This window comes from Coturnix japonica, chromosome 11 (assembly GCF_054131305.1).
Source record: "Coturnix japonica strain WE chromosome 11, WE-NBRP24, whole genome shotgun sequence".
Lineage (NCBI taxonomy): Eukaryota > Metazoa > Chordata > Aves > Galliformes > Phasianidae > Coturnix > Coturnix japonica.
Genome location: NC_140673.1, coordinates 15513581 through 15538226, shown reverse-complemented (window position 1 = coordinate 15538226; position 24646 = coordinate 15513581). Strand labels below are relative to the sequence as shown.

Below are 24646 nucleotides of genomic sequence, written 5' to 3'. Positions count from 1 at the left end.
TAAGTCAGTTGCCTTATTCAGAAATAAGTAGATAATGCAAACAACAAATTTGTGGTATGGTAGTTTGGCATTTACCTCTAGCCTAGAAATTTGTACCAATTATCTTACCATTAGCGAAGCATGGTACACCACAGATTGCATACTCCAGGCACACAATTTCAAGGGCAGGAAAGACATATCAAAAACATCATTTTCTAATTCTGTAGATGAGGGTTTGTTTATGCAATATTCTACCATTTCAGATGAATGGAGGCAAGATCAGTAAAACAAAATTAGCTTTCCTATAGATAATGTGAGCTTCAGCAGGCCTATTTCTTAAGGCTTATATTAATGTCAATACAAGTTTCAAGGGATTACCCATAGGATACTCTTGAAAATAAGATGTCACATTTCAATGAATTTAACCCAAGGCACAAATTTTAAGCATGCACTGTAAATATTAAATAAATTTGTCTAACCCCTAGTAGCTGCTGCTTATTGTTTGAGAAATATTTCAACATAAAAACTAAAAACTGTGAAAATTTTGGCATGTGCCAAAAGAATTTTCGAATTTTGACATAAACTGTGATCTAATTAAACAATAAGACCTGACAAAATAGTCACCACTGTCTGATAATGACCTCCTGGGGCAGTTAAACATACCAAAGCAAAGCAGAACAGACTGAGAAGGTCAGCAGCAGTACTAAGAAACCTTTTATAAGAGCTTTAATCATTCTTATAGCTCTCACTTTATTTGTTTTATTTTTCTTCTATTTAAAAAGTAAAGCATACATACAGAAGTGACACTGTTCTAAAACACTAGGAAATACAAAAATTTCAAAAAATATAATTCTGTGGACTGATAAATAATCCCAGTCTGGCTGGCATGTTATGTTGCAAATTTCATTAAGGTATCATTATTGTTCTCATCTAGGATAATGAATATCAATATACTGGGGCTAAAAAGGAAACAGACTGCACAAGGTACTTACTCAGCTGCTAGCATATATATTTCTCTAATGCAGAGTTTAGAATATATACAGCTCTGCATCCTCTGTAACATGTAAGCAAAATCTCAAGTTCATAGTGTGGATGGGGTCTCTTCATATCTGTTGCCCTGTGCAGAGTTATTTACATGCAATTTAGGATTTTCTGGTGTTCTACCAATGGGCAATGCGGATTACTAAATTTTAGTGAGTTAATCTGAGTTACAATTGAGTAACTCAAAATGATGGATACTTTCACAGGTTAGTTCAAAGATCAAGTGATATACCCAAGTTTACTTTGTAAATTGTTCTTCCACAAGCAACTTCCTTTTCACCTACACCAGAATGGAGCCCTTTTAAAGGTACAGAAGTAATTTGAGGAGATGATTATATTACTTCTATTATACAATGCAGGGAAAAGAGGCACAGACAGAACCTTTTGTTATCCACTAGTGGTTCTTTGAAAGATCACTGATTGAAGAAAAGTGCTACATGCAACATTCTTAAATGAGCCACAACAAATTAACCTACAAACTTCACTTCTGAAGTTAATTAAAAGATTACACATGACAAAAAGTATTTCTGTACAGAAAAGTGGGGACTGTGTTATAGTATACAATCTCTTTCCAGTTTGGAAAAAAAAAATCTTCATAAACACATGAATGTTTATACCCTGAAATTGCACATAACTTGCTGCTCTATAATATCCCAGCATAATAATCTTATTACATCTACTCTCTAGGAATAGGTGCTCACAAATTCCAGAAAAAGAATCTAAAATCTTTCTGCCAATTAAGAAAATCAGAATATGCAAAAAAAGATCCAACTTGCTTTTGTTTTCGTACAAAGGACTTGTCCACCTTCCTCGTCCCCTACAACATTCTGATTTTTTTTTTTATTTTTAAGTAGTTAATGCTATCCTTACCTGCTGACTTCCATTGGGATTTCTGCACAGTTTGGTCTAATTACTCTTGATGCAGGACCTCTCATGCTATGAGCTACTTCAAAGGACAGAACTAGAAAAGAGATTGCTTTTCCAAAAAGCACAATATCAAGGAGAGAGGATAATATTTTGTTCTCAAGATAAGATGGACAAATCATAAAGAAAATCTATTAGACTTATAGATAGAATATATTTTAATATAAAACACCCGCAGTGATGCACTTTCTTTTCCTGGCTTTGAAATTGTACAGTTTCTGTTTTGTCCAAATTTATTGCTAACACCTCTAGTTGAAAACTTTGCCAATGAACAAAATCAAAGCAATCAGGTTTTTACATTACAAGAACTTGTAAAATCTTGGTTTGTAGCTATGATTTCCTAATGAAGCACCAGTACCTGTAAACGAATATCATTTCCTGCTTCAAGGCTCCCTCAGTGTTTTAAGTACAGTGACTGTTTATCCATCGGTATTGACCAGATACTGTTGTACTGTGAACTGCTTTTTGGAAGGAACATAAAGCAGGTCCATTTCTTTTTAAGTTTAATATAGCATGTAGTTTATTATAATTTTTCTGGCCAAAGGAATTTTTCCATAAATATCCCAGTATATCCCAATCAAAACATAGTTTTGGTTCCTACAGCAAACTCATTTTTTATTCAACAATTGGTACTTTATTTTTAATCCAAACAATTATATATGGTAAAGCAATGTTATGATGTTTTGCTTAGAATCACCAGACAAGCAGTCAGTCACTCAGTGGTACTGACTGGAGGGCACAAAATTCCAGTGCAAATACAGACCAAAATTATGCCAGCTTCTACCAATCTATGCCAAAGCCTAGTGCCCTGCCATGGGGTGGAAGCAAGGGAGTGGAAGGACTAGACCTGACCAAAATGTGTGCTAGACAGTCAAAGAGTAAACAGCCAGAGCAAGAGAGGAATGCACCGATTCAGCAGCCACTAACAGCAAAGCTCATATGAAATCCCAACCACAAATTAAATTAATCTCCTTCCATCATCAAAAAGCACCAAATAAAGGCAGAGTCAATCCCTTCTTAACATACAGTGAGCCATGCTGAAACAAGAAAGTGTTATTTATATCTTCCAGACCCAGCACTGGTGAATTTGGCCCTTCATCTATAAATTACCCATTTATGCCTTTTATAGGTATTTCAGGGCCAATGATTTGTAAGACAAAAAGTGGTCTGAGACTCATGCAATCTCTCTGTGGCTGCATCCTAATCAGTAGGTTCAGCCTTTGCCCTAAATGTTCTGGGCCAAATTCTAGAATTTGAAGGCCGAAGTTAGTTCTCCGTTTTGCAAACTTCCACATCTCCAATAGCACAATTTGTTCCTAAACTTCTGGAAAGAATATATATCTGGGCCATTATTTAGTTTATTATAACCCAGCATCTGAGGTGTTAACTTGTTTCATTGTTGGCCTGAGTAGAATTCTGGCAAACGAGATTTTGAAATAATCAAATAAAATGAACAAAAAGCTTTCTTATATTGTAAATTGTTGTGGGTTTTTTTGTTTTGTTTTGTTTTGCATTTGGAAAATATGAACATAAGTGGATTTTTAAAAAGCGAAGGTTTATCATTATATAGGTAAATTCACCTTAAAGCACATGTTTCTTGTCCAAGTCACAACTTGTAATAAATGTGGACTTGTAACAAAAGTAATGACAGATGTTAACTGCAGAAGTGTCAGCAGACAGTGCTGTAATTATTACTGTGATCTGCTTATTGACATCTGTAACAAATCCTAGCAGACAGAAGCTGGAATCTTAAGAGTAGCAACTGGACTACATTGAAGTATTGCTAGACACTAACTAGCAAGAACTGTCAGGCTGGCCTTACTTCAAAACATATGGGAAATATCCCCAAAAGGAACACTTTTTTGAGCCCATCCCTTTTCTTTTTTCTTGAAAGAGCTTAGAAGGCTTCAAGTGTTGTTTTTTGTTTTTTTTCAATAGCAGTCATTAGGATGATGTAAAGGGCTGCAGCCTGTTCTCCAGTTCTACCTTCAGAGAGAACCAGCCCACAAACAAGTTACCACAGGGTAAAGCAGGGTGTGAACTCACAGCACATCAGCTGCTCTCTGGTAATTGCCTGTGTGCATGCTTTTATCCTGTGGTAACTTCAAGGTTGCTTATCTTCCTTTGATAGAGAGTGAAGCTGCCTGGAATTATCTGATTAGCTGAGAGCAGGAAGGGTGCAGATGGGCCATTCTCCTGCGGCAGCAGACATGCTGTGGGTTGCACCCATGCATACCCCTCAGTAACAGGCTCCAAGCTCTCCCCATCTGGGTGATCTCCCTCCAGCCGAGTGGAGTGACTCAGGATTTACACAGCTGGAGCTGTGAGCAAACCGGAGGCCTTACTCTTCATCACGTAGGGCCAAACCGTATCATCACTTTTTAACTCTAAATCCCAATTGGAATCAGTTAAGACATCTACCTAAAAATCAATGACACAATATGGCACAGAGATAGTAGCAATCCTTCCTGTAGATCTCAGATCTTTGCTTTTAAATCTCCTCTCCTGGACAGCCCCGGCTTGTTTTGTTCTGTTCCCAGTATATCTGGGCAAAAATCAGAGTTGGGCCTAGACTAAAACATGGCATCTGAATTCCAGGCACCTGAGTGTCTGGAATTTAAACTCAGACACTGATTGTAACACTGTATGAGACCCTAATGTCACATGCATGAACTGGCTACTAATTGGCTACTAATGATGGCAAAGGTTAATAAAAATAATTTTAGGTGATTTTCACTGCTTTGCAAGATCAAGTACTTATCACTATGGGATAAACAGAGTGGGACAAGGCACTATGACAATTCTTAAAGTGAGAAGTCTTACTCTGACCTGCTACCTCCAGCCCTCTCAGAGCACCAGAGTAGCCAAGCAAACTCTCTGGTTGGGACTTTCCCTTTGGTTCACACCCAAATGATGTGAAAGGATGCTCTGTATCTTGCCTAACTGGAAAGGAGATACCTCAAGGCAGTCTCTATGAGTGTATTTTCCTGAACGAAGGACACACAGTTATCTGTCAGCAGCACAAAGAACTTACAGGTTCTTCCTGCTCAGATCCCCAGGCGCATCTGCTGCTGTTCAGAGGAGCTGGTATGTGAATGTCTCATTTGAACATGATCAAGCTGGCTGACAGGTGGAAGCTCACAAACGCAAAGAAAAGTACTAGGGCAGTACAGCTTTCTTAAACTAAGTGCATTTTGCTAGCTTTAAAAATAGCAATACATTCTGAAGACAAAAATGCCACTGTTAAGGCTGGCTATAACTTCTGTGAGGTGAATAAGATTAAGAAGATTTTTCGCATTCCTGCCATGGGGACCCCACCCCACAAGCATACCACAGCAACCTCCACCTGCAGCAACGCCAAGCACACTCTGTGCCTGTGCACAAATGCGTACACGTGCCCGCCTGTGGTTTCTCACCTCAAGTGGATTTAGAATCCTGTAGCTAAATTGTGTGTTCATTGACACCCTATCTAATCCCAATACAGTCAGCAGGGCAGCAGGCACGTGATGCAGGGCAGTGCTGGCCTTCAGGCTGCTCAGTGCCATTCAGCAAGCACACTGAGGCACTTGTGCTGAATGAATGCTTTTACATTCTCCCTTTAAACTCGATATTTTAGATATTAAGAGAAAATAATTACATCCTTCTCCTGGGAGGTTTATTTCAAATCCTTGCTAGGGCCCCACTGTGGCCAGTGCTTACGTTTTTCAAAATTGATTTTAGGCAGTATAAATAGTCTGAAGCTGCACGTGATGTTTCCTCACACTAACGACACAGTAATGCGGAAATGTTTCCTAATGCAACATGTGTTTCTCTTTCTTTGGCATTGCTTATTCATTCACCTCTTTGTCCTGTACCTATACCAAGCTTTATCTTTACCATGTGAACAAGAACATTACTGCTGACAATTAGAAGAAGGCCTCTGATTAACATTTTAGTATACAGGCTAATGATCAAAGGTAATCATGCTCCTAGTGCTTGTATGACTTAACCAGCTATTTCTTGTCACCTGAACAGATCACATTTGCTTTCAGCTAGTTCTGCTGGTAAAGTACGTGGGCTTAAATCACTGTCCCAAACTCCTCTCAATCTGTGTGCACACTCTACATCAAGAGAAAAAAATCAAACCAAACCAAAACACCATAAATTAATATATGCTCAATTTCATATTAATGTTCTTCTATTTCTTTGTTAAACTGGGGAAAGGACATTTTAATTCTTAAGTTTACTTAACGACTCGTCTTTCTGGACAGCTAACCTGTGGAAAAAACTAAAACACAACCCGTTTCTCATGAAATAGACCTTTGAGCATATTTTAATTTAAAAATAAGAATCAATGTAAGTCTTTATTTCTAAGTTGGTGCTCCAAGCCCATAAATGCAGGGCAAAAGGCATGTATGTATGAAGAAAAACCTACTTAGTAACATTTAATGATTGAGGTTTGTGGATCAAAGGTATTCAGCACGTTGTAACTTCTGAAGGTAAATGCTCCAAGTTATAATTTTTAAGCTTGATATTTACATGGACATTTTTTCTCATGCAAGCCATGGACACTCTGTCCGTCCTTTCAGCTTTTGCCTTTCTTCCTGTTTCTATGTAAGTATTTTTAAATCTAGAAAATTATGAGGTGTCAAAATGCTTGTGGTGACTGATGCAAATTTTTGAAATCTGAAAGCAAACAGCTACTATCCCAGCTGAGTACCATGACCACTAATAGCCTGCCGAAAATCAGCCTCTGAAGATGGGATACCCTGGTGAAATAGTGCAGAGTGTTTCATCATTCCACAGCTTGAAGGTTAAGTCGAACAGAAATGCCTTAACTAACCTGGCAAAATCAGCAAAGTTCTGTGTGGAACTCCAGTGTTAGCAGGCTTCATACTTCCACCACATGCAGAAATGGCTCACTACTTCAATTAAAATGTAATCTTAAAGGAAAATCCCCAAAGGCCTATTTCAGTAGAAAAACACTTCCACAGATTTTTATTGGCCCTCGACATGGCCACTGATACTCCTAGCCATGTCTTGATATGATTTTGGTCTGAAGAAGCCTGAATGCTTTAAATCCCTGAGCTTAAAACTCCTTCCTATGAGCTGAATTTAAAACACATGGGTGTGACTGTGCTGTGCACACACATGCACATCAGTGAAAACAGTGGTGACTACCCTTTGCTGGAACATTTCTCTATTGATTTTGTTACAATATTAGTTACAGCCGTATCTTGAGTCTGTGCTGTAAATCTGTTGCTGTTTAAATGTTTAAATGATAGTATTAAACTGAGATCACATTGATGTTGTGGGTAAATGATGTTTTAGCTCAGTGAGTTGCTGGAACAGCGCTTAGCCAACTCTCTGAATTACTCTGCTTCCTAGAAATCTTCGTACTTCTGGAATGTGAGCAGAGTTTCAGCCTCTGGTTTTCTAATATTACAGTAGCTGCTTAGCAAGGGCTCCTTGCTCCTATAGCAAACCATTTTGCTGAGTATTTCAGTTTGCTACAATTCATTAACCCTTGTATGTGCATGGACATGTGTGTGTACACATGTATTTAATTGTTAATTTATAAAGCACAAGGTGAAAATATGATGACATTGTATGAAAAAAAAAAAAAAAAAGAAAAAGAAAAAAGAAAAATCATGTATACTGCAGCAGGAAAGCATTTAGCCTGATAACTCTCCATCAAATATCTAGACGTTGCTTTGTTTGTTACACTGACCTACATGAGCCATTATTGCTACCGGGCTCTGAATTATTCACAATCAGCAAAAAGATTTAGCTGCCCTCCAGTTCCAGGCTTGTCTGTCCTACAAGATAAAAACAGTTTACTTTTTTTTTTTTTTTTTGCTAGTTAGAAAACATGTGTGAGGTTCTCAGCACTCAGTTTCTAGTGCTAACCTTGTTAGTGCTCCCTGTAACTACTTGTAACCACTCAGCATGACCACCGTTCGCATTTCCCTTTTATAAATAATTTCATTTTGCCTCATCCATTTTTGTATGCTTTTTATTACATCACAGAACTACATTTGAGTCTCTGTCAGAGAATTCTTCTTCATGTTATCCTTAATGATGCCATGCCCTGCACTTTAAGCTTGGCAATTCTCAAATCACATTATTTAGCTTAGAATCTTTAATTTTAAAAATTCCAGTAAGGAATTTGCAAGAAATTGAGAGCAGCTTGGCAGAGGAGGACCTGGTGGTCCTGATGGACGAGAGACTTAACATGAGCCAGCAGTGTGCTCTGGCAGCTCAGAAAGCAAATGGGATCCTGGACTCCATCAGGAGAGGGGTGGTCAGCAGGGAGGTGATTGTCCCTCTCTACTCGGCTCTTGTGAGGCCCCATCTGGAGTACTGTGTCCAGGTGTGGAGCCCTCAGTAAAAGAAAGACATAGAGATTTTAGAAAGAGTCCAGAGGAGGGCCACAAAGATGATCAGGGGGCTGGAGCACCTCCCCTATGAGGACAGGATGAGGGAGTTGGGTTTGTTCAGCCTGGAGAAGAGAAGGTTGCGGGGTGACCTCATTGCAGCCTTTCAATACCTGAAGGGAACCTACACCCAGGAGGGGAGTAAACTCTTCGAAAGGGCTGATAATAGCAGGACTAGGGGAAATGGATCCAAGTTGAAGGAGGGAAGATTTAGGTTGGATGTTAGGGGGAAGTTCTTCACTAGGAGAGTGGTTAGGCCCTGGAACAGGCTGCCCAGGGAGGTTGTGGATGCCCTGTCTTTGGAGGTCTTCAAGGCCAGGTTGGACAGGGCCCTGGAAAACCTGATCTAGTGAATATGTACGTTTGGTGGCCCTGCCAGGCAGGGGGGTTGGAACTACATGATCCTTGAGGTCCCTTCCAACCCGGGTCATTCTGTGATTCTGTGAATTTAACAGGTGGCAAGATATTTAAATATTTAACACACATTAGAACCATGTTAAACACAAAAAGAAGAGTTTCAGGAGAGTGTGAAATAAAAATGGAGTGCAAGTTGAACACTGTTACTTTAGGATAATATTTTATGTTGGATTTTTAAACCATAATTTTCATTTTCTTATGAGTGATAAATGTGAGTAAGTCTGAGGTCTATCTAAAAAAGTTTTCTTTTTTTTTTTTTTTTCTTTTTCTTTTTTTTTTTATTTTAATCTCTTACCAGTTTTTATACCATTTAAACCAGATGACTGAGTAAAGGTTAAGGGGAAAAAAATACCCTATGTATTTCTCCACATTCACTGTGCTGACCAAAATAGTAGTTACGGAGTATGGGGGAAAAAGTATTGTATTTTCATTTTTCTAAATTTGGTTTCATTACAAAACATTAAGAACTTCAGGGTATGTTGTAGAGTCCAATGTTCCCATGCATTTAATAAAGATCTGTAGGTGGGAACCAGGATCAGAGCTCCCTTCTCTTAGGTAGTAAAGATGATGTACTTTGGGGAAATCGAAGTGTCAGAGGAAAAGGTTCTTGAGCAAACTGATAATTATAAAAACAATGAGTCATCAGGTGCAGATAATCACATTACACCAAGGGTTCAGGAGGTCTTAGATATAAATTGGCTAGGCTGCTGGCAAAAGGCAAGCTCTTACAGTGAAAGGTACTGTTCCAAAGGAGTAGGGCCAAGTCAGTGTTGTCTCTTCACATAAGAGAGAACTCAGAATAATCAAGGAATTTCATCTTTCATTATATGTCCATACACCTAAATTTGGCAAACTGATTCACATAAAATACTGAAAAGGATTCATGCTAAAGGAAGCTGTATCACAATCTGTTAGTATTTGTGGTGTGTGTCACAGCAGATAGAGAGCTACTTGATGCAAGTCAACTCCAGACAGAAAGAGTCTGTGAAAAATTTCCTTATGTGATGCTATTATGGAAGTCAAGTTGTTATAGAACAGTGGGATAAACATTGTTGGGGTAAAAACTGTGTAGCAGAAAGCTGTAGAATTCAATTAGATTTTCTGTATAGCAAAAGGTTAACATGGATGGCTTTATGTTCTAAACTACATCTCTGATTATTTGACTTCCCATTTGATACTTTAGAAGGTCCAGAAGCATTGACATGAAAGTAAATGCAGGATATATGTAAGGGTGTGTAATGTGGGACAAAAAAGGACCAGTGATCTGCTAATATATGAGAAGTGCAAGAAAAGCAAGGCCGAGCAATGCTTTTGCATTCAAAATTAAAAGGAGAAGGAAACATATTTCTTAAAAGAGTCTTCTGATTGGTGGGTGGTAATCTAAGAAGTATACATAACTTAAATCTGTGAGTCAAAGTTGAAATAGAAGGTTTTTGTTGTTCTTGGAGTTTTTTGTTTTACAGGAATATATCCCATTCATAAACGCACTGTTCAAAAATTGCAGTGTGACTCCAAAGGCACACTAGCCACCTCTTCATAAGGAAATCAGCCTATCAGCCATCCCTAGCACTCTCTGAATGGCTCAGACACTTCTGGCAAAATAACAGAGAAGCAACTGAGAATTCTGGGGAACAACAAACAGAATTAATAATAGAGTTTGGAGGAGAAGTAGCAGATGAGTTCATACAAGATGGCTACAGTGATTCACTGCCAGGAATGGAAAGAGGTGACCAAGCTGATGAGCTGACTTTCTACTAAACCATTCTTCACTTTATCACAGCGTCTTGTTATCTGCCACTTCAGGGCACATGCAACAGCTGCAACCCAACCAGCTGTTTCACTGTCCCTTTTCCCAAGCACATCAAGATGACAAAGGTCAGTCTTTCCTCCAGTCCATAATTCTTGAGGACATGAAAGTAGTGGGGATGAATGCCTTCTAAAGCTTTGACTTGTTTAGTTGACAATCCTTTGCATTGTTACCACAAGCAAAAGCTGACAGATGAGGGAGGGAGAAAACCATATCCCAAAACAAATGGATCTATCCGTTGGCCTCTCAGGAGGAGTTGGCTGTATATCCTGGAATGCCTAATGTTCAGAAAGTTTATCTTGGTAAAGTCTCAGGAAAATCTATGTTTTTATTTTACCCAAAGTAAAAATATTGGTCAATGTGAAATTAGAAAGTGAAAATAATACTCCCCCTTGTAAAAAATTCCAGCCTCCTACGCTAACTCTATCTCATAGACTTCTAAAACAAAATGCATTTTATGGTTTTTTTTTCTACTAGCATTTTATTAGTATTTATAATGTAGTACAGAAGAGATTTTTAAGAGGGAAAAAGGCAAGTTACAATAACATACCAACGTGTTTAGAAAAGGCTGTGATTGCAGAGGATACAGACCATGCTACCTCCTTTCTTTCAAGAAGAGGAACAGAAAACATCAGGCAAGTAACTCAAATCCTTTCTATCACCACACACTGACTTAGGAGGAACATATTTGGGAAGCATGCCTTTTCGCACACTCTATTCTGTTTCTAGCAAACAAACTAGGTCTGCAGTTGCACAGAAGCAGCATTTGTAGATCCCTACTAATTCAATGGGTAGCAAGCAATTAAAAAAAAAACAACAAAACACACACACACAAAAAACAAACCACCAAATACAGATAGGAGGCTCTGCTAAGATCTGAGTGCATACACAGGACAAGGGGGAACAGCCTGATTGATAACTCCACAGTTTTGGAAGACAGTGCTACAGGTATCAGAGCTTCTTTGCACTGCTGTTCCTTAGTTCTCAGCATCATGGTAAAAACAACAGCTCAGAGCTATTTCAGGGTGGCAAAATGACACTACATATGTCCAGCAACATAACACCCATCTGACACTAAGGTATAGAATTGTTATAAGATCATGCTATCGTTGCTTAATTCAAGTTGCCTCAGTAAACATAGGTTACTGAAATAAATTTAGTGCTAATTACTTGTATTAATATCTACAGCTCTCAATCAAGTATGTTTCCACCATAGTGCCCTTAAATACATTTTATATTGGTATATTAAGCCAGAAGTTATTTCACAGATCTGCTTTTTAAAGAACCGTAGTTAAAATAAATAAATCAAAGTAATGAAGGCCTGGAATCCAATCATAAAAATACACTAATTCCAGTACCACAGAATGCTAAAATTCCTTCATATTTCAGCAAACAATCTGTATTATGGGCTATAACAGCTCAGATGACTAAGGTAGTCAGTCTCTGAGGAGGTAGGAAGGCATGTAGAAATGTTCTGTGCTGCAGTTTGTTAACCACTGCAATGGAAGTAGAGTCCTCTGTCTCTAATGAGCTCACTATTTTAAAACAAAGATACAGCAACAACTGCAAAGATCACTGATGCCCTCAATTAGTGAAAACGGAGGCTTGGTTATTGTTCCTTCTAAGGTAAAATGAACTGTCATTTGAGAACATCAAAGCTATTCTCATCACTGGTGAAAGCACAGTTAAGTGCACCAACTATGCAAAGGATGGAAAAATAAAAATAAATGGCATATTAAAAATAGCACTATGATGGCTGCTATCCAGATACAGTTGTTAGCTCTTACTCTTCCGTTTAGTTTTCTTAAGTATGAAAGCTTATAATGTGAGACCATTGTATTGGACTGTGTCTGCAAGATTTTGGATTAGTACATTAGTTTAACGCTAGATATTAGGACTTGGAAAAAAATAGGAATTTCTGGAACATCAGGCATTAACTAGGAATGCCTTTTCTGTGTGACAGCTCAGTCTGAGACTGAGCGAGAATCTGTTCCTCTGTTCCTGGAATCAGTAGGAGTATGAGGACCAGATTGCACCACTGCACAATTTGGTGGGCTGCAAAAGAATTGGGGAAGCCCTCAGGGAACCCAAACAAGGGCTTGGGACAAAAACTGCCTTGAGAAAGGAATCTAGACAGCCGGGAGGAAATAGAAAAGAGGCTGAATTATTAACAGGCTGAATGAACAAACAGAAACATTCTACTGAAATAACTAGAATACAAATGAGTGGCTTTGTCACATAGTTCTGTTCCCAAACTAAGGAGAACAAGAAGAGTTAGGAATACAGTAGGTTCTGATCATATGACAAACTGAAATCTCCACAGGAGAAGAGAAACCTGGCATGAATAGTTTAGTATCCAAGGATGCAAGGGAAGCAGTTCTGATTGAGAACCTATAACCAATCATGAAGCTCTGTCCTCCAAGAAAAAGTAGAAATGACCACATCAAACAGCACTCCTACATTTGATGCTGCAGTTACTTTCCTTCTACTGACTAAGCAGGCAGCTTCCATCACAGATTTGAAGAAGTGAATTCCTAGATCTCCTGGCCTACTGTGGAGAACATACAAAGTATCTATCTAGGAAACAGCATTCTGTTAGCAACCCATGTTCCCAAACAGGCAATGTTTCCTCATAATTTCTCACTTAGTAATTGCTGTTTGCTTATTTTTTATAAGAGTTGGTCTAAACCCAGAAACATCTGAACAATTTCAAGCTGCTAGAAATTAGAGCTCATTGGGAATTCTCCAGAGAAACTTGTTGAAAATGTTGGATCAAAAAAATCTACAACTTTTCCCCCAAATCTTTATTTCAGCCACAGTCTGATGAAACCGTCTGTCAGGCAGGTCCTGCCATTTTGACTTCCTGACAACCTGTCTGCTGTGCTATTGGAAAGCCTAGTTTCTCAGATTTCTTGCTATCGGTCTCTCTACTGTAGCACTCAGAATTTGATTCTTATCTGCCCAGAAGGCTCACCAGAGTTTTTGGGACCATGGATTCTTAGCCCATTCCTGAAAATGGCATTCACGATCTGCAGCCAGTGGGCATTCACAGGATGACATATGTAATTGTACTGAATCCCAAAGCTTTCAGGCTTCCAATTCTGATGTCTACACAGGCTGTCTGGCTCCCATACTGCTCTACAAGCTAGAAACCAAAAGGTCTATAGGTTTTGGGACTTTGCTCAAAGGATAGGCTGTATGACAGACTGTGGGCCCTGAAAGTCCTGGCATGTACAGAATTCCCTCCACTTTGACTCTTCCCCACAACTCACAGCAGTAAAACTGACCAAAATTATGTCAGCCTCCATCAGTCAGCTGAGTACTCCCTGCAGCACAGCTTGTTGTGGATATACCACGTTTCCTGTGGTTTTGGCTTTCATCAAAAATGGGGGGTAATTCTCCCGTCTTCCTTCCTCCAACCTCAAAGAAAACACTTAAATCTATAGCAGAATGGAAACTCAGCTTCCTAGTCAGCTCTACCTGCACTAATAGAAGTAACTTATTTGGTTATTTCATGACAGTATCCAGAGATCTCTGCAATGCAGACAGTGGTATTTCAAGGTCTGTTTTCTACAGATCTTCTCTATTAGAGAGAGATTTATTTTCCTTTCACCAGGCAGAGGAGAATGCACCTTGCCCTGCAGAGGCATTTTTAAGTTTTGAAATAGGCCTTTCTATTCCCAGCATTTTCTTTGAGATTGCTTCAGTCAGTGCTTGATAAAGTAACCTGCATTGTATCAAAGTGTTGGTGCAGAAGCCCCAGGAAATCATAATTTTCCAAAACCTTTATGCTAAGCCTCTCAATTCCTGCTACAGTAGCTAATACTGTATGAACAACACTCATACTCTTAAACCTTTGGGTTGCAGTGTCTAAAAATTAATTCCTTTAGGGTTTGTTGGTTTCTAGGTACCATAGGCTTGGTGCACGATATATAACATTTTGTCAATAATATGAAGAAATAATCAAAAGAATCTTCAGGAAGCATAATTGAAAGACTGGCAGAGCTCACAGAATGTCAAAGTGGCATGCAACATATACACACTTGTTTCCCTTTCCAGTTCACTGAACATCAGGCGTAATCTACAGCCTGATTCAGTTCAAAATACACCCACAGTTTCCCTACAGTAAAAGCTTGCACAAGGCTTCTGTACACTGAGCCTGAATGAGCTTTTTGCTAAATCAGACAGGCTCTTATGATTCCCAGCATACATACGTAAGGATGGCTGAAACTGGGGAAAGAGAAGGGGCAGGATGCCTGTGCTGGCTTGACCTGTGTAGCAGACCAGAAGGTCACAGTGAAGGCTGGGGGAAGCACTGTTCTGCTCCATTCAAGCAGAAGAATTTTATGTTTGTTCAGAAGCACAAGAAACTTTGAAGCGCCATATATGGGCTGAGACTCAGGCCCTGCTGGAAAAACCTGCTGGAGCTAAGCTCTGCACATAATTCATATGAACATTAATGAGAGTTAAATGCATGCATTGAAAGAAGAATAGACCCTTTAGTGATTTGTCAAGATAAAATTCAAAATAACTTTGAATGCTTAGAGGTAAATATTATGTTTAGGAATTAAAAACAGCAGAAGTAGTGGAACAATTGCCTATAATGAGATCCAGGAACAATCTACTCACTGTACCAGGTTTTCATTAGAGTTATGGCCTGCAGCCATACCACCTTGTGCTGTGATCTTAAATGCTAAAGCGGGTCGGGCCGGTTAGTATTTGGAACAGAGACCTCCAAGCAAGCTTACCACTGCAGGAATGGCTTAGTGATGCCATGATAATGTCCTTCCTTCTGAATCAGTATTGGATCCAGATGTTAGAAGATCTGAAGGTCCTTTTTTACAGATTTAGATCTAGGGATATGATTGTCTATGGTCATTAAAGTACACCTGTCCTTACTCTTGCAAGGTCACTTTGAAACATTTACTGCATTTCAGCATGGCAGAGAGTGCGTGTCAATGACAGATAAGCGATACTGATATAATGTAATGATCAACTTTACAGGGAAGCTTAAAAGCAAAATTTGACAGTATGGGGAAAATGGCTGGAGCCTCAAATGGTCCAGAGAACTGCTAAGAACTGTTTCCTGTATGATTTTTAAAAGTCAGTGTTCAAATCCTTTTTGGAAACATTGCTCTATCTTGGACCTCTGCAAAGGGAAGGCACTCTTAACTCCAGGGTTAACATCGAGGTTATCACATTTGCTTGTGTCCTCTAATCCCCTGCATGTGTCTGAGCTGTCTCTGCAGCAGCACCTGAACCACCAGAGTTCACAAAACAGGCCACACACTGTTAACAGTAGAGCTGGAAGAGCAGCTCTGGAGCTGCTGGAAGCGCAGCTGTCTGGCTGATGGTAGAACAGCAGACAGCTTGTCAATTGTCCCATCCCTGCTCTTAAATCTGCTGGGATTAAACCCCTCTGGCATTAGCCTTGCAAGCAATTAGGTGCTTATTCAATCTGAATATGAACTGGATAGCTGAACTGAATAGTTTCCTATCTAAATCAATGGGACTATACACAGTGCACGCAAAGTTAAAGATGTATCTGTCTCCAAAGAATGAGGGTATAAATGAACAGCGCAGCTATGCAATTCCTAATTGATGTTCTTGATTTATTAACCTCACCGTTGTCAACCAGGGCACCGTATGAGCACTGTTTTGCTTGTTCATGTAGGACACGATCCTGAATGCTGGTGAGAGCCCTTGAGTCTGTAGTGCTGAGAGGACTGACTTCATTGGGAATTCACTGAAATGCATCAATTGAAGTTCATTGAATTCAATGGGATTTGAGAGCATTTGGCATCCCTTAGGAGGCAATTAGCACCTTCAAGAAAACAGGCCTTAGACAATCAGGTCTAGGAAGTTCAGACAGGTTTTCCTCTGGGTTTTGGGACAGTTACTATTTGTATACAATAAATACTCCTGTTAATTTTTTCCTTAAAATATAATTTTGAACAGAGCTTGGATATTATCATGCTTGGATCAGTAACAGAAGCAAGACTGATACTGGTGAGTAACTTATCACTGGTTTGTCAGAACTGGGTTGCAAAATTAATTTTGCTTGGAAATACATAACAATGTCACCTAAATAAAACATCACACCCATTTATCATGCTTTTAAGCTTTTATTTCCACCACATGGCTGAATAAAACTATCTATTCAAGATACTCATACAGTGCTGGGAGTTGCTCATCCCTGACTTCTTGCATTGACAAGGAGAAAGCCATGAGTCTGAAGGTTTTAAGCAGCTACTAGGATATGTCATGTTCAGAGCATGTCTATTTGTATGTGGGCCATATATTCTTAATAATTCAGTTCTATCATTGACTTCATGAGAACAAGCAGGGTCACATAAGCCTGCTGGTGATGCCTGTCTGTGAAGAGGAGAGAAACCATCAGCACACAATACCTACTGCTTTAAATCAAACATTCTTTGAAGTTATTATAGATGAGGGCTGGAAACCAGAGACCACTGGAGTCCATTGGAGTTTTTAAATCAAATTGCTTTTGCATAGGTCCCTTAAACAAATTTTCAGGATAATAAAGTATTGTAATTAGCAGATATTCACAACTACACACTTTGTACTCATAAATAAATACCATTTTAAAGCCTGCGTACTTTTTCTTCTTTGCTTTGCTGTTTTTGGGTTTGAAGCTGCATTTCCTTCTAATAGCAAAATATAATACAAGGAATTAAGTAAAATGTCCAGTACTCTATATAGTCAGAAGAACTAAGGGGACCATGTCTCCATTTAGCTTCCAAATACTGCTCTAATCTCTCCTAAAACTCTACTATCTTCTGCAGAACTGCAAGGGAATCCTTGTGCTTCAGAAATACATCTTATTTATCAATGAAATAGGCAGCTCAAGGCAATAGAAAAAAAAACAAAAAAACACATTAGAAAGAAGAGTGTAATACTTTTATAGCATCCAACATCAGCTTTCTCAACAGAAAGATGAAAACCACTGAATGTCAAAAGAACATATTACCCTGAATAAACTGTGCACTGCTGCCACTGCCAACTGCTTTAATACACAAGGGCTGTTCCAAAAGTAATGCTGCCTATTTGAATATGGTGGCCCACATCATCAGAGGCAAATATTGGTGCAATGGCAGCAGAGGCTGAACCTTCCCACCAGTATCCTGACATATTTTGTTGCCATGTGACAGATGGTAACAGAGGGGCAGCTTGACAGAATGGCATCTGACAGGGAAATGCGGATAAAGTAGAGGGGTGTTATTGAATTTCTCTGTGCAAAAAAAAAAATGGCACCCACTGACATTCATCGATACTTGCTGACTGTTTATGGAGACAAAACAGTGGGTGTGAGCAGAGCGAGGAGGTGAGTGGTGCATTTCAGCAGTGGCAACAGCAGTGTGAAAGACAAGCCGTGTTCCAGACAGGCATGCGCAGCTGTCGCACCATGAAATTAAGCGTCTCAATCAGCTCATTCATGTGAAAGAGGTAATGGTGTATTTTGCAGCTGAAAAATTTCTGTATCAAATAGTGTTATTGTAGTTATTCTATTCATTGTACCTGTGGTAATTGTGAAGGAAATAAATGGGAGGCATTACTTTCGGATCAAGCTCCATGTATGCACTTGAAGGCTCGACTGCAATAAGTGAAACTTTTGCTTACTTTTTTTTTTTCCATTTAAAGAAATACATACTTTTTTTCCCCTCTTTTTTTAATCCAGATAATGTTGTAAAGTTCTACCAAGAGGTTACACAAAAGAACTGCAAATAAAGTGTGTGTACATAAATAACTTGGTCTGACTTTTTGTTTAATGTCTAAGATGATTGGAACAGATTGTATCATGAACTGCTTTCCCTTTAGCTAATTAAATAGCCGTCCCCACTTACCATAAAGCATATTCTTATTAAAACAAGTATCTATATTCACTCTGTTGGATAAATTACTTCCAAGTAAGTGCCATAAAGTTCATTACACTCATGCTTTAGAAGTGGATCAGGTCCAAACAGACAATCAAAGGATTTCACTGGGATTATTTTAGATTAGAAAAACTAAGGAAAACTTGAAGCATCGACAAGATTGTAAAGATGTAAAGGATAAATTAGCAGTTGCATACCAAACAAAGTACAGCAGCAGAATCCTAGCATACTCAAAAAAGAGCAAAAGTATGAAAACTCCTATTGTACTAACCTATGTTTGTTTATTCAGAAATAGAACATCACAACTAAACATTATCTGCCATAAAAATCAGGTTGATATTTCAATGTTTAAAAACCAAAAATATACAAAAACAACCAAGTTAACCAACCAGCTGAGTAGGAGCTCATTCTCTCCACAAGTTCCTTTTAAAACTGAATAGAAAAGATCATGTTATGATTTGCTATATTAATGAGCCATTATTGCATAACTGCGCTTTTATTGCAGATATATTACCTGCTAAATGATGCTGTTTTTCCAGAAAAAGTTCACAGTACAGATTCTATGGGAATGTTTCCTGCTGACAGTTCCTAAATCTTTCAGAAGCTGTCAGCAACCTCAGAAATCAAGTTTGCAGTACCCCAGCAAGCAGAAGCACATGCATAGGCTTTCTATTTTTAAACTGCAACTCAGACCATTAAGAAATGCCTTAAATGTGAAAGATCACTGAAAATAAGATCATCCTAAATTTTCAATCTAAAGGACACTGTCAATTACATGCAATCTAATAAAAAAAAATTTATAAATACCACTTGGCATTTTAAAATTTACATATATATATATTTTTTTAAATTAACTTCTGCCCAAACAAGTTCTCCTCAGAACCTCATTGACAAAAGTGCAATATAAAAATGAGTAAGATTTAGTAAAACGCACATTACCAAAGAGAAGACTGATCCATGGGAAACAGGTCCTTTCTATTTACCTGTAAGCAGCCTTTCTACCACATCTTCTTCCCGTTAAGCTCACAAAAACGATAGCAGTATCCACCTGAAGCTTGTAAGAAATTCACCCCGAAGGGCTATAATTACAATCAATTGTTAAAGATCACCTGTTAGACTTTTGAAATGTCCTTGTGCTTTGTGTCACTGCAGTGCTCTTTCAATTGTACTTTTTTGAATGAAGATTCAGAGAAATCAGACCCAGCTGAATGCAACTTTGCATTCAGCAAATGAGAACTGAGGCTGCATGATATCACAGAAGTACCCATTGTACTCTGAACGTGGGCACAAACATTCCTTACAAAAGTTTACTAGAAAAACTGATTACCAGTGCTTGCATTAAATCCGGTTACTCCCTTTTTATTATATTGGCCATATTCTAAGTGGTGCTCTGAAGTTTGCAGGCACAAACTCTGTTATTGGTAAATGGGATTTTTATGACTAATTTCCCCATTTGCTGTTTGCTATGAAGATTTGTGCACATAAACCTGGTACAGAATTTCATGACTATATTTCAGAATGTCCCTTTGTTTTGGATTTAAGGTAGAACATAACTTTCTCAATAGCATAATATGCTCTAGTATACTGCATTCCATGCTGCTTTTCAGCTGTATGGAGCAACACAGAGTAGCTAGACAACTGCCACAGTGGAAAAAGGAATTTCTTCACAACAGCCAAGAGTTTGAAGATTTTATTACCTCTAAACCAACCTCTTACGTTCCTCAGGGCTGTGAATCAGAGCAAGGGGTTTGTATTCCAGAAATCACTGCCTGGCAGAACATTTTCTGTGAAGACCATTTTACCTCTTGATCTCAGCTTAACAAGAAACGATTCAAATAGATGTGGCTCAAGTTCCAGACGGGTGAGAAAAGGTGACTTAGAACAGTAATTCCCCACTAGCTGTCCCTGACTTTAGCAGTCCAGCCTATAATCTACACATGCCTGTGTGAAAGCTCATTCCTATTTGTGAGTAGCTAGTACCTAACTCGTATCTCCCAGATGGGATGTCACCAGAACAAACTGCAACTGTTCTGAAGGGCAGACAAAATGTATAGATTTTTAATCTTATCACTATAGAGGCTGCAGGTTCTACAGCTCCACGGTCATCGCATAGAAACAAAACTTTCTTTTACTTCTTATTATATAAGAAAAGCAACAAGGATTTTTTTTTTCTATTTTTTTATACCTTTTTTCTACTAGTCTTAATTAAGCTTTACATATAAACATGACTTAATAGCAGTTGGCAGTATAAGTAGTGCTGTAAAAGCAAAACCCATGGCCATGGGGGCTCCTTTAAAATTGAAGCCAAAGAAGAGAAAAGAGGGAAAATGTAGATTAAGATTTGCTGCAGAGAGAGAAAGGAAAAGGATGGATTATAAAATATAAAGTACTTTGATGCAGAAGGGTGTGTTTATACAAATATATCTTTCAAGGCTTTATCTTATTGGGTAACTTATGTATTGTTCACAAAGTAAGCAAAATTCAAAATAGGTTTTTCATTCAGCATAAGATTTACAGTAAGCCCAGAATTTAAAATTGTTTATATTGTTTATAATTTTATTAGTGCCAGTTACCTCTCCTTCACTATGGATTGAAAGATCACTTCAAAAAAGGAGTTCGCCTTCCACCCCTAACTTTGGTTACAAAACCTCCAAGTGAACCTTCCAGTAACATCAGCCCAGCTAACACTTCAGAGATCTACTCTTCCATAGATAGGACTTAGTGTAATTGCTTACTTATAACAAATTCTCAGAGAGACCATGATAAAAACATTTAGAAGATACAGTTTGTCAAACACTATTTAAAGTTTTTTTCTGAAAACTACCATCCAAATGGTGCTGCAAACAACTTTTAAGTCTTCAGCAGATCTACAAAGCACTGCTTAGTTTCATATCTCTACCTGTGAAGCAGAGACAACCTCCTTAATAAAAACCTGTGGTATCTTTTGAATTAGAAAAAACTGTAAAGAAACTCACATGTAAATTATTTATTTTATATATACTCACAAGTCAATTACTTTTGTGGGTACAGAAACATACATAGAATGGATTGGCAAGTTAATATTCCAATAGAAACTATGAAGTTCCTGTAGAACTATAAAACTACAGTAATATTTATGACCAAACTTTATTTGTTCTGTAAGCTGCATGGAGCTTTAAGCCAAGACTGATAATCAAGCTATATTCTGTGTACAGTGAATGGGCAGAAATTCTGAAGAACTACCTAATAGAAACTTAATACATTTCTCAACCTCCTTTAGAGGTTTCCTCTTAGGCTCAAATAATCACTCTAAATAAGTCATCTTAGTAAACATTACCAACTATACCAAAAACTAAGCTTCCCAAGGAAATCATATGCCACTCACACACATTGTAGATATTCATAAATAAAAATTTATGAATGCAGTGGATTGAATAAACTTTTCAATGAAGTCTTCAGAATTGTTTTAATGTGCTTATATGGAAATGGTAACTACTTTTCCTCCAAAGTTTTGTAAATTTTTCCAATGAATATGTTGAACGACCTCTCAAAACCGTAACACAGATACTTTTACAAACATGCAGTGAGTTTCAACAACGCAAAGTATATCATTTTTCTGTGTGTTAAATCTTCTGAAGAAAACTGATTGCATATGATGCACATGAGCTCAGTTTCTAGAATTGTTCATTTCTCTGCATGAATGTTCAGATATATCCCTCAAGGCACAACTATTGGGCTGAATCACTTTTTGAGGTAGTATATTTTACTAAGAGTTTGTTGGTTACACATATGCAAACAGACTAGTGGGATCACAAGGCAAAGAAGCAAGATGAATACCAATATTTATGAATTTAAAAGGTTTAGCTGGCTTGGAAACAGAATAATTTTGTTTATCTCAAATCCAGCTGCAATCTAAAAAGTGCCAATGCAAACTTCTAATCACCATACAAAACATGAAAAGAACCAGTAAGAGCAAGCTCAGTTTCAAATCTGCGGTTAAAAGACAGGCATTAAAATATGCCAGATATTGCACAGATTTTAAATGTTTTTAATCTGACTCCACCTCTGTGCTTTGTGGAGTTTGGATTTTCTTTTTTGTTGTTGTTGTTTGTTTGTTTTTTGGTTTTGTTTTGTTTTGTTTTTTAGGTCTGATTCTTTTTTCTTAATCTTAGCAGGCATCTACAGTCAGCTATTGCAAGAGACTGAGTCCTCTAGCTGGCCATCACAGACATCACACATCGTTCAGACTTCCATCCTCCCAGAGCACATGAGTCATAGCTAGTGCAGAATCTCTTCTGGCTTCTACATGGTGCTTCTCAACTGAGACCTTGTATCTGCAAAGCCTTTGAGATTTTCCTATCCAAGGAGCTGCTATTCCTATCTTGTTCTCAGATGCATTTTTTTATTTTTTATTTTTTATTTTTTATTTTTTTTCAGCTGGCAACACGTGGTGCTTAAGGTCAACTTGCTTTTTGTCAGGTTCCAACAAGCTTTATAAAACGTATCACCACAAATCTGACTTTTATCCTAAAAAGAATGAGCTATTACTAAGCAGTTATGAGTTGCTAAAATGAAAAGAAAGAGGTTCCCTTTCATGTCATGATTACTGCTGTATTTTGACTTTTACAGTCTCTCCCAGCAGCAAGTTCTTCTCCCTCTCTTCTAAGCCCCTTCTTAAATGGTTCACAGCTCACGATGCAGCTGTTTGCTTGTTTCTCATAAGCTTGTCTCTAATACCCATCCCTTCCTGGACCCACAAACATGAGAAGGATCTATAGTTGAAGGTCATTGTTGATATCTTGTCTTAAGTAAATATACAAGAATTTGCCTCTCCTTTTCAATATTTCCCCTAATAAAGAAGTGCACTTACCTACCAGGACTTCTTGTTTTACCAGCATTGTGTACAACTGCATCTAGGACCTCATTTCTTCCTTCTCTCCCAGGAGATACAATGAGTGTATCCATAGAATTTCACCATATCATGCCTGGAAGAGAATGGCTGGGTGTTATTAACCAGTTAGAATTTCCTAATTGTTATCTTGCAGTGATCATTTAGAATGCCACATTATTTCCCAATGATCTCACTGATGCCCTTCTGCAGCAGCCCATGAAGATGTGATCTACCACACAACCAGGGAGCTGGGCACACCAATCAGCTAGGTGCCAGTACTTTCTACTTTGCAAGCACCGTCTTCCTTAAGCTCTTGGCCTTCTTGGATCCTCAGCTGAACTAAACACAGCGGTGACTGAAGGGATTCATTCTTAAAGTAAGAATGAATGTGTTAAGTAGCAAAGAAACACAGGGTCTTAAGTAGAAGATCCACAGCAAAGTGATGAGGGAAACCAGCTTTATGAATAATGTATTTATTTCAGCTCTTATAGAGGTCCTTCAGTAATGTTGGAAAGCAATGACCTGTCCTTTATGTCTTTGCTGTTGTCTCATCTCTGAACAACAGTGTTTTTTTCCTGTAATTGTACACTCTTGAAAAGACTCTTCAGTGTCTGGGAGCACTTACTGCCACACTGCCCTGTGGAAATCTCAGAACATGTACGGGGAGAGTGACACACAGACCCTCACTGCCAGCCAGCCCTATGGCTCAAGTTCCCCACAATTACAGGATGGCATTAGAGTCATCTGATGCTCCACAAGAGCATCTCCTACCTGCTGGCTTCAGAAGCATGCTAAAGGAAAAAAAAAAAAAGCAAAAAAAAAAAAAAAAAAAGCAAAGGTGGATAAGAACTGGGCCCTCTCCTTAGTGGATTACGAACTGGATTACAAAAGAGTAGTATCTATAAATGCTTTGGATACAAATTGCATAAAATACTATTTTTGACTTGCATATCCTTTACAATGGATTTGATTGCCTCAGATAAACTTTGTATTATTTCTGTACAAGGACCTGTGTAGAGCAGAGTGAACTTCCTATCATCCCACTGTAATTTCTTTTGAAATCTTTACCAGAGGCAGTGAGGCAAGGCAGCGTGTTGAAGACAAGTGCTTTCAAGAGGTACTAGAAGACGTAGTAAAGTGCAGACATGGACAAGTGCCTTGCAAAGGTAAGTACCCCCTCTACTGACCTTAAGATGATATCTTCCCAACAGCCTAGAAGCACAGCTTGCACATGTGCATAATTATACATACTGTATTTTTATAGAAATGCACATTGACACATTCACAGACATGCAAA

General features: G+C 38.3%; 1 long non-coding RNA gene across 5 annotated transcripts in view; it reads right to left on the bottom strand.

The window, feature by feature from the left end:
- LOC107317510 (uncharacterized) overlaps nt 1-24646 on the bottom strand; it is a 477215-nt gene that overhangs the window by 206819 nt on the left and 245750 nt on the right. For all 5 annotated transcript variants that reach the window (XR_014932772.1, XR_014932776.1, XR_014932773.1 and 2 more), the window contains exon 4: nt 23329-23443. This is a non-coding gene — a long non-coding RNA (uncharacterized LOC107317510). The remainder of the gene's footprint in view (nt 1-23328; nt 23444-24646) is intronic.